This window comes from Callorhinus ursinus, unplaced genomic scaffold (assembly GCF_003265705.2).
Source record: "Callorhinus ursinus isolate GAN/ISIS: 27379988/994484 unplaced genomic scaffold, GSC_fseal_2.0 scaffold1483, whole genome shotgun sequence".
Taxonomy (NCBI): Eukaryota; Metazoa; Chordata; class Mammalia; order Carnivora; family Otariidae; genus Callorhinus; species Callorhinus ursinus.
This window is the reverse complement of record NW_027398537.1, coordinates 1-10,982: the sequence shown is the minus strand read 5'-3', so window position 1 is coordinate 10,982 and position 10,982 is coordinate 1. Positions and strand designations below refer to the sequence as shown.

Here is a 10,982-nt window from a genome sequence, read left to right as displayed (position 1 = left end):
TTTCTACCATTGTAGGTTACATATCTCTTCTCCTGAGCTGCTTTCAGGATTTTCTCTTTGTCTCTGAGACTCGTATGTTTTACTATTAGATGTCGGGGTGTTGAACTATTATTATTGATTTTGAGAGGGGTTCTCTGTGCCTCCTGGATTTTGATGCCTGTTTCCTTCCTCACATTAGGGAAGTTCTCTGCTATTATTTGCTCCAATATACCTTCTGCCCCTCTCTCTCTCTCTTCTTCTTCTGGGATCCCAATTATTCTAATGTTGTTTCGTCTTATTGTATCACTTATCTCTCGAATTCTGCCCTCGTGATCCTGTAAGTGTTTCTCTCTCTTTTTCTCAGCCTCTTTATTTTCCATCATTTGGTCTTCTATATCGCTGATTCTCTCTTCTGCCTCATTTATCCTAGCAGCTAGTGCCCCCATTTTGGATTGCACCTCATCAATAGCCTTTTTGATTTCGATTTGGTTAGATTTTAGTTCTTTTATTTCTCCAGAAAGGGTTTCTCTAATAACTTCCACGCTTTTTTCAAGCCCAGTTAGTATCTTTGAAGTCATGATTCTGAACTCTAGGCCCGACATCGTACTAATGTCCGTATTGAGTAGGTTCCTGGCTGACGGTACTACCTCTTGTTCTTTTTGCTGAGGTGATTTCTTTCGTCTTGTCATTTTGTCCAGAGGAGAATAGATGAATGAGAGAACAAAATGCTAACAGGTTTACAACGTCCCCAGCAAATATACTGTATACCAATCAGAAAAGACCTGAAACCAGGGGAAAAGAAAGGGAAAGAAAGAAAAAAGAAAGAGAAAAAGAAAGAAAAAAAAAAGAAAAAAAAGATAAAAACAAAAACAAAACAATACAAAAAAAAGCAGAATATGATCAAATATGATCAGGCTAGTGCATAGATCAGTGCCACACACTAGATTTTGGGCGTATTTTGGTCTGTTAGAAAAAAGTGCCTCCTAAAATTTTAAAGGAAGAAAGACATATATGTACAAAATAAGGGTTGATACAATGAAGGGATGGAAGATGACTGTAAAGATGAAAAGTATAAAAGATTTTATAAAAGGACTTGGTAAGATAAGTTGTTTGAAAAAAGAAAGAAGATTTAAGAAAAAAAAGAAAAAAAGAAAAGAAAAAGGAAAAAGGGAGAGAATGTGATCAGGCAGGAGACTAGAACAAAGCCATACACTAGTGATTTAGGGTATATTTTGATCTGTTAGAAGAAACTGTATCTCAAAATTTTAAAGAGAGAACAACTTATATATATATATGCCAAAAATAAGGGTAACTACTATGAAGGGATAAAATATGACGCTAAAAATGAAAAATAAAAAATGTTTTTTTTTTAAAAAGAGGGATTGATAAGATGTTGGTTGAAAAAGAGAAAAAGAAAAATAAAAAAAACAGTCAACAAAAATTAACTTTGATGAAATAATGAATCATGGTAAAAAAAAAAAAAAAAGCCATGAATCTATGTGCAGTATTCCCCTAGCGCTGGAGTTCTCCCATTCTCCTTGATCGATCAACTTGGTCTTGGCTTGCTGGCTGTTTGTGCTGATCTTCTGGGGGAGGGGCCTGTTGCCGTGGTTTCCAAATGTCTTTGCGGAGGCGGAATTGCCCCGCCCTTGTCGGTCCGGGCTAAGGAAGCTGCTCCGGTCCGCTCTCAGGAGCTTTTGTTCCCTGCAAGCTCTCGGCACAGCTTTGGAGGACCAGAGCAGAAATGGCGGCCCCCCAATCTCCGCCCGGAGGAGCTGAGAACTCGGGGCCCCGCTCCTCAGTGCGCCCCCAGAGAAAAGCAGTCACTTCCGTGTCCCCGGTCTCCAGCCGCACTCCGTGCTCACCCGGCCTGTGATCGAGCGTTGCTATCTCTGGCACCCGACCCTGCACGGAGTCTCCAAACCCAGCAGATCCCTGCAGTGCGTTCCCGCACCGCTCCTCCCCGGGAAGGAAGGGGAGTCTCCCCGGATCTGCTGCTTGTTGGGTCCCTGCTGGGGGAGCCGTGCCCCGACTGGGCCGCAGATCAGTTTATGGCAACCCCAAGCTGAGAGCCCGCGACTCTGCTCCGTCTCTGCAGCCGGCTTCCCCGCTCTGATACCTGGGAGCTCTGGCGCACTCAGGCACCCCCGGTCTCTCTGTGACCCCAAGGGTCCTGAGACCACACTGTCCCGGGAGGATTCCACCCCCCGCTTAGCCACTGCAGCGACGTCCCTCCGCCGAGCCAACTTCTAAAAGGTCCGATTTTGTGCTCCGCGGCTCTATCACTTGCCAGAAGCGGCCGGCGGAGGCCCCTCCCCCGCCGTCTATCCTCCCGAATATCGCCTCGGATTCACTTCTCCGCACGCCCTACCTTCCAGTAAGTGGTCGCTTCTCTGTTCAGAGAGTTGTTGCCACTCTCCTGTTCGATCTCCTGTTGAGTTCGTAGGTGTTCAGAATGGTTTGATCCCTATTCAGCTGAATTCCTGAGACCAGACGAAATCTAGGTCTCCTACTCCTCCGCCATCTTGCTCCGCCCCCGATTCCAACCTCTCGTTCTTTTTCTGTCTAGGTTCTCCCCGTGGGCCTCTTTCAGATCCAGTGTCTCACAGCAATATCCTCTGCTTTAATATGGGAATGCTGGAAGATTCCTTGTGCCTGGGGAAGTGTGCGCCATAGGGCCCCCTTGATGTAGCTTCAGATCTATGTTCACATGAGGAGTCTTAGGGATTTAAAGATTCCCAGCAGAGAATGTGTGTGTGTGTAGGCTTTTCTAGTGGATTTTAGGATATGCTGGCCTCAATTTTTTGGATAAGGGGAAAAAATTAGACATCTCATTACAGATTTACCCCACTACAGTTTTTTTTGTTCACATTTTTTAATAACATGGTACATTTTACATTACACAAGAAGGCTCCACTGATGAGAACATGCTGAAGAGTCAGTTGGTTTTCACGTGTCTTTTCACATAGGGTCTAGAAAGGACTTTATTACATACAGGATAAACAGCAAAAAGGTCTGTATAGAACAATCTCTTTACAACACTGAAAACTACCACTACAGTTCCAGTGTTCATATCCTTCGGATTTTTTTTCTTTTTAAGTTGTCTTAAAACAAACAAACAAAAACAAAAAAATAACAACTGCACAACATCTGGAGTTCACAAAATCTGAAGCTCACCACTAAACCTTCAGTTTACTACTAAAATAGATCTCTCTGCTTATTAGAAACAATGGTTTGTAGTTAACTTTTTTCTTTTTTGCAAAAACAGGATAACAACATCAGATAGCACTTCAATATACTAGAAGACCCAGTGGAACTAATTTTATTTCATACATATATTTTTCAGTCCAGTAGACAAGATATAGTGTATTTCTCTGCTAGTAAAGTCATATTCTCTCCAAATATGTAGACAAGAGGTTTAATGTATTATAAAAATATTATGAAGACACACTAAGGTTGATGCGAACTTAAAAACCACATGCACACACAAGACTTTGTCTCCACCGCTGTTCACCCTCTGGGACTCTCCATGGCGGCGCCCGATCGACCTGTTGCCCCCCTTCCCAGACTTTCTTACCAATGGGAGCCCAGCGAGCCACATGAGCAGATGCGCCACCTTCAATCCACCAGTTACAGAGGACAGTGAAAAACATATCCATCATCTGAGAAAACACGAAGCTTTCTTTCAGGATTTGTTTGGGTGTAACCACCTCTCGTTACCAAACAAGGAGGGTGTGTACAGATAGGAACTAGGACACCCTTAAAAAAAAAGCATGGCTCCCACATGAGGTGTGTGTGAAATCACGTGCAGTTGCTTGGCGGCCTGTCTGTGTGGCCCCTGATTTTGGCATCTGACAACTCCCATCCTCCCCTGGCACTGGCTGTCCTGTCTCCCCGCCTTCCCTCCCCCCTCCACCCCCACCACCGTGGCCCACAGGCACCAACTTTGGAAGCCAAGTTTTCAGCTTGGGGTCCGATTTGCAAAATAGGAGTTTCCTCTGTTTGAAAAAGCAAGCAAGGAAAACAGAGTCATATCACGTAAGCACTTGTTCAGGGAAAATATGACCTTAAGTATGTTGTAAATGGATTTGAAAAGGCTCCTTTGAGTCAGGAGGGCTTTCGAGAGAAGCCCTAACATTCATTGCATAGTTGAAGGGCTTAGCTGTCTAGAACGATATATGGGAACACAGCTGCAGCTGACCGCGCTTGCTCATATTAAGTTTGCAAATAGCACATTTTAAGAAGTATTAATGTATTATGTTACTTAACTCTTTATCTATTTACATTTGTACAAAGTAAAGCTTTCATCTTACCCTTTGCATATATGAACCATTAGCTCACGAAGCAATGTGGGGTTTTTTGTTTTTGTTTTTGTTTTTGTTTACATAACTATGTACACGGCCTTCCCTTCCTTCCGAAGGAGCCCCGCAAGCTGCCTCATGTGCACCTGCTGTTGCTCTCTCCCCAGTTACCGCCGCGTCGGTGTGTGTCTGTCATCTTCACTGTTTTGGTTCAAATCAAAAAAGTTTTATAGGAGAAACCAAAGGAGTTGGGAACATGAGAACATAGGACTTGGCTAAAAGATCTGAAAAATTTCAACATATAATATACAAAAACCATTTCAAAATCTGCACTGAGTCTATACATTTTTTACAAGGGGAGGAGGCAGGGGCACGTGGCCCCCAGTCTGTGGTAGCGGTCCGTTCTCTCTCTCTCTCTCTCTCTCTCTCAAGTCTGCGTCATGTTGGTGTAGAGCTTCTCCTTCCTCTCTCGGGTCCCTCTCTCCTTACCAAGCTTCGATATCCTTCAGAGTGTGGGAAGGAGGCCTCTCCCTCATCTCTGCCGACAGAGGAGTAGTCCTTTGGGGCAAGATGGGGCGGCCCCCCAGCGTGGAGATGAGTGGCGGGGGCGCGCTCAGCGCGGCCGTCGGACGGGTCTTGTTGAGCAGTCCGTTCTGGTGCCCCGCTGTGGGGCTGATCCGGGGGTAGTGCATGCTGGGGAGCCCTGGGGTGATGAGGCTGGGGTGCGGCAGGTCGTCCAGGGAGGCGGGGTGCACCCAGTGGAGCCGCGTGTGCTCATAGTCTTCTCTGAGCATGTGCAAGCGCTCCCGCTCGTCCAGGTGCGCCCCGCGCTCGTGTTCCCGCCGAGGGTCCACGGACAGAGGGTGGTGGTGGTGATGGTTGTAGTCGTGAGGCTCCCTGTCCCTGAAGGAGCGATCGGCTTCGTACAGCCGTCTCTCGACTGGTGGAGAGGGTCGTTCCTCAGCAGGAAGTCCCTGCCCAGCGGGTCTCTCCGGTGAATGTCAAGTTCTCGGTAGGGATCCCTCAAAGGGTCCCGTATGGGGTCCCAATGGAAAGAAGGGTACAGGAACCGATCTCTGCCCGGGATGGGACTGATGCCTATGAAAGGAGTCATCATGCTAGTCCTGTCCAGGCTGCTGATGCTGTTCCTGGGGTGAATGCGCGTCACCCCCACCGTCATGGGCATCGACGCCAGGGGCCCCAGGTGCACACTGGACGAGGAGTTTGGAGGAGGCGCCTCCGAAGACCGGTGGGTCTGCGGGGCCTCCGGAGGCAGGTCGTGGTCTTCTTTGTGCTCCTCCTTCACCTTGACCTCCCAGCTCTTCTTGGGGTTCTCGTAGGCCGGCTCGCTCTTGCGCGGCTCGGCCTCGCGGCCCGAGGTGCTGTTGGGCCTGGCGCTCTCCACGACGGGGGTCCACACATAGGGCGATGGCACCCGGGCCAGCTGCTTGGCCTCTTCACCCACGGCTCTCCCCTCGTGGCCATGGCTGTCCTTCTCGGGCAGGTGACTCTCCTTTGCCTTGTGCTTGTCGGCGGTCAGGTCCTTGCGGGATTCCAAGTGGTCTCTCTCCCTCTCTTTGGATTTGTCTTTCTCGCGAGCCTCAGTGCTCAAATGACCCCTGATCTGTTCATTCAGTGGAGCTACAGTTATGTCCCAGGGTGCTCACTGGGAGGCTAGGTGCTGGTGAAGGGTGGCTGGAGTGTCTTTTCTCAACGCTTTCCCTTTCTTTGTCATCTTTACTAACAGATGAGTCTCATTTATCTACATCTCTATCTCTGTCCTGAGCTGCAGCAGGCACCCTACGGTCCAGCTCCCCTGGCTTCAGCCAGGGCGGAGGGGTGGGGAACGATGGAGGCGTTCGGTGTAGCCGGTTCCAGGGTTCGTGAGGATTGCTAAAGTTCTGCACACTGGGGCCATCATTGTGGCCAAACACTGAGTTGGGTGTAACTGAAGGATTTCCGAGTCCTCCGAAGGCATTGCCACCAACAGCTGTGAGGCCAGTGAATGTAGACGGTCGGTTAAAAGGCTCAGCAGCAGAGAACAAAGTTGAAGGCTGGGCCAGGTCATGGGGGTGGTGGATGGCTCCAAGGAGGCTGGGACCCGGGGGGCGGCTCAGGAACTTGGGTTTCAATCCGAAGTCCAGCTTATGTGGGTCTGACTGCATTTGTTTCTTGACTTTCTGTTTGTGGTGGTAGATCTGCCAGGCGATGTGAACATGCACAGCACACCACTTCCCTGGTTTCCTTAACATAGGTCTGAAATGATCTGTCAACCTCGGGTCCTTTTGGAGCAGAGTGTGTGGGACTGTCCGGGGTCGAGCAGCAACATCGATAAGGTTGGATGTCTTCGGCTGAAATGCTCCCTGTAGTGAAACCAAAAGGGCCAGTGGGTGGGATCATAGGGGGGATGCCCCATACTGCAGGAGGGTAGGAATGGAAGAGCATGGGAGGTGCTGGCGTCCGCATGATGGCGGTGGGCGGGATGGCGGAGGGGGGGGCGGGACGGCATGAAGGTGTGCTGGTGCGTGTGCTGATGCTGGTGCTGGTGCTGGTGGAACTCGGTCCGCAGGTAGGGCAGAGGACCCAGGGACGCCCCACGGTCAGCGCTCTGAGAGGCCAGAAAACATGTGTTCAGGTCCTGTCGCAAGATGTCTTGTTCTGAGTAAGTGCTTCCGGCTGGGTGTCCGGGGACCTGCAGACTCCCTGAAGTCAGAGGCAGGGGAGGAGGCAAAGCCGTGGGAGGGGCAAACATATTGGGGTGATGTGAGTGTGCGGGGGGCTGGAGGGTGGGCGTGAAGCTGTGCAGGGGCCTGTGGTTGGGCAGTGCGAGGGGGAACGGGGAGGCCGAGGGGTGATGAGAGATGTGAGGAGGGGCGGGCTGAGTCTTCCCTGGAGTGCCGCTTCTGCTACTGATTAAGCTGTTGAGGCTTAAGCTAAAGCTGTTGTAGGCTGACAATGGCTGGGAGAGGCTCTGGGACGAGGGGTGGGCCTGCACGGGCGGGAGGCTCTGGTGGAGCAGCTGGGCAGGGGACTGCGGCCTCGGTGGCCTCTGCACTGGAGGCTGAGGGGCGGGCTGAAGCTGGGCCTCTGGGGGCGCCTGTGGTGGCTGTGTGCTTGGACGTGGGGGCTGAGGCGGGGCCTCTGTGCGCTGCACCAGGTCGGGGTCTGGAGAAGGAGCTCGTGGCTGGGGCTCCGCCTGGGGCTGGGGCAGCGGCTGGGGGACCTGAGGGCAGGGGTCTTTAAGCACCAGGGGCTCAAAGATCGGCTCTTGGCAACAGTCCTGGCTCTTCTCCTGGCTTCTCTCTAGACCCGGTATCTTGGGGACAATCGGCCCTGCATCCCGGCTGTCATGTTCCGGGAGCGTGACAACACCTAACTCCGGATCTTTGTTTACAATAACAGTATTGAAGAGTTTTTCAGAGCTGGCATCTGATGCCTGGTTGCAAAGGGTAAGCGGTCCTGTCAGCCCCAAGTTCATGGTTTGGTTCCTTAGCAGGACTCACGATGGGGGATCGGCAGAGACCAGGGTAAAAACCAGCCAAACACACGAAGAGAAAACGCCCAACTCCGACCGGGCTGCGTCCGCAAGTCTCTCCTCGGTTCCTCGCGAAAGTCTGAAAGCGGATGCACGGGACCCAAATCCGTACGAGAGCAGCAGCCGACGGCGGCCGAGCGCCAGCGCCGCGCACACATCCAGCGCGGCCGAGGCCGGGCGCGGGCGGCGGGCGGCTGGGGGAGCGCCCGGTCCGCGCCCGCCCGTTGCCTCCGGGCCGCTCCTGCGGCGCGCGGGTCGGCCGGGCACGGCGGGGACCCGAGCAGCGTTCCCGGGCGGGCCGGCGGCCGGGTGAGGCGGAGAGGAGCGGCCCGAGCCGCGGCCGCGGCGCGCGGAGCGCGGAGCTAAGAGCGAGGCGGCGGCGGCGGCGACAGGACAAAGGAGACCATGTGCGGAGGGAGGGAGGAGGGAGAGGGAGGAGGAGGAGGAGGAGGAGGAGGAGGAGGAGGAGGGCGCGCGGCGGCGGCGGCGGCGGCGGCGGCTTCTCCCCGGCGGCCGCCTCGGGCTCCCGGACTGCCGGTCCCGCCTCTCCAGCAGCGCCGCGGCCCGACTGGTCCTGGTCCCGCCGCCGCCGCCGAGGCGCTGGAGGCCGACGCTCCGGGAGTCTTTATTCGGGGCCGATCTCTCCGGGCGCGGCGCCGGAGGGCTGCAGCGGCCGGGGCGCCGGGCGGGCTGCGCGGGGCCGACGGCGCCTCCTGGCCGGAGCTCGCGGGCGGAGGGCGGGCGGCGGGGAGCGCCCGGGGCTGGCTGGGCTCCCGCCCGCGCTCCGCTCGCGGGGGCCTGCCTCTCCCGCCGGCTCCCAGCTCAAGTGAACTCCATCGGCGGCCGCCGCCGGCGCCGCGGTCTCCCAGGCTGGACGGGTGGCAGGAGGGGGCGGCGGCGGCGGCACGGGGGCCCCTCGCTCCGGACTTCGCTCCCCGACTGCGCCGAGCGCGCCTCCTCCAGACGCTTATCCCACTACAATTTTAAATGTAGATTACAGGCCCTGCTTATATACATTCCTATACTATTGCTGATGTTCTTGCTGATCCAAGACCTAGATCACATATAGGCTGGGAGGTGCTTTTACTCACAGCCACCCACTAGGGATTACTGGTGAATTCCTCTCTGGTCCTATGCGAAATGAGAGTATTATTGTCTTCCCCCGCAAAAAAACAGTTGGCTTTTTTGTCCTTGAGCTTGTTGTGTGACTGCCTTGGGTTGATGTGCTGCTGGGTAGCCAGGCTGCCTCCCTCCCCTGACTGACTGTGATGCCTTTATGCTGGAGAACCTAGTTTGGAAAAAAGAGAAGCAATGGAAGTGGACAGAGTGGAAATGAAGGACTTTCTTAGAGATGAGAATGAAATCATGTTGAGAATGAAGTGTCTGGGAAAGTCTCGTAGCAAGCTGGCAGTTTCAAGAATAAAAATGGCCTGTTGGCTTGGGCAATGGGAAACCTCCACTGGCTACACCTGGGAGCCAGGTAAGCAAGAGTCCTTCATTATTCCTTCACCAAGAGAGGGCAAACAGCTGGTTTTGGTTGTTTCTCCAGCTTTTCCATCAGTGGAAAGAAAACCAGAAGAGATTTAGCAGATTGGTTCTTCCCCCTGATGATGTGTTTGGAAATGGGCACTGGTGTTCCTTGAAAGAGAGCTTTTTACCCTGAATAGGTCCTGGAAAATTCTGTACATTTGTGAACTGTCTGCTCTTCAGAATGAATGCATCTGTCATCCAGGGGGAGGGAGACAAGCTGGCTACCAATCACAGCATTTAAAAGAGCAGGACAAGGGCACCTGGGTGGCTCAGTTGGTTAAGCGACTGCCTTCGGCTCAGGTCATGACCCTGGAGTCCCGGGATCGAGTCCCGCATCGGGCTCCCCGCTCAGCGGGGAGTCTGCTTCTCCCTCTGACCTGCCCCCCTCTCATGCTCTCTATCTCATTCTCTCTCTCAAATAAATAAATAAATAAAATCTTAAAAAAAATAAAAGAGCAGGACAAGAACCTAGCTCTCAGAGGCAAAAGGGGAAAACTTTCCTTTCGCTATCAGACATGTATTGCTCTCACATAGCACAGGATCTGAGTAGGCACATGCCACAACACTGGGTATTTGTTGTGTGATGCCAACCATATCACCCAAATATGAACCAAGCTAGCTACAAAAACAGCAAGAGGATGGAAATGGCATCAAGGAACAATTCAAGAGAAAAATGAGTTACCTGGGAGTGAAGTGTCTAAGTTAATCTCCCCTTGCCCGAGAAATGAGGCAAGCTCCTTCTCAAAACCTCTGCCTGAGCCTACACACAAATTTTGAAGTCCTTCAAAGGCCTTAGCCTCCCTGATGTCAACAATGTTCTGAAGCCAAATTACAAGAAGCCCTGTGACACCAACCTGTCTCAGAGTCCAAGGACTTACTCGGATTCTCCAGTTTAAATCAGAAAATATTACTCTAGGAATACTGGCATTCAATGCTTTGAGGAAGAACTTAGTTTGAATAAAAGAGCACAGAGATGAAAATTTACGCATGGAGGCAATGTTCTTTAATTGCTTCAAGAAGAACAAAAAGTCCTACATTTCAAATGGGAACCAAATAAATTTGGGATGGGTATGTCTAACTTAATTTCTCCTTGCCCCAGGAATGACACTAGCTCCCTTCCATAACCTATAGCCCAACCTACACATATTCTCTGGTGGGCACATTTAAATGTTCTAGGTTTCATGATGTCCACAGAGTTCTGAAACAACATCACGGGGCCCTGTGGTCCAAGGTATTGCACAGTCCGAAGAACTCTGCCAGACTCCCAAGATGAAAGCAGAAAATATGGTTCTGATTTACTTTTTCTGAATTGCCCCCTAGATCAAATCAATTTTTAAAAATAGCAAATAAAAGGAAAAGGCCACAAGGAGAGCCAAAGTGCCTCATGAAGACATCAATGGGATAATATTGAGAATGAAGTGGCTAGCACAATCTCTTAACAATCTGGACATTTGGGGAAAAAGAAATTCCAGTGGTCTCACACGAGCTGGAGGGAAATCTCTGGGGAACTTGGCAGGGGTTGACACTCCCTAGATTCGAGGCAAGTACCTCATCATAGGTAGCCCTGGGTAATTCCTGGAACGGGACCCTTGTGTTGGATAGACCTGGCATGCTACAAACGCCCCCCAGACGCCAAC

At 51.8% G+C, this 10,982-nt stretch overlaps 1 pseudogene; it reads right to left on the bottom strand.

The window, feature by feature from the left end:
• Positions 1-3,956: 3,956 nt before the first annotated feature.
• On the bottom strand, positions 3,957-8,246 carry LOC112818019 (autism susceptibility gene 2 protein pseudogene; annotated as a pseudogene).
• Between the last annotated feature and the right edge of the window lie 2,736 nt (positions 8,247-10,982).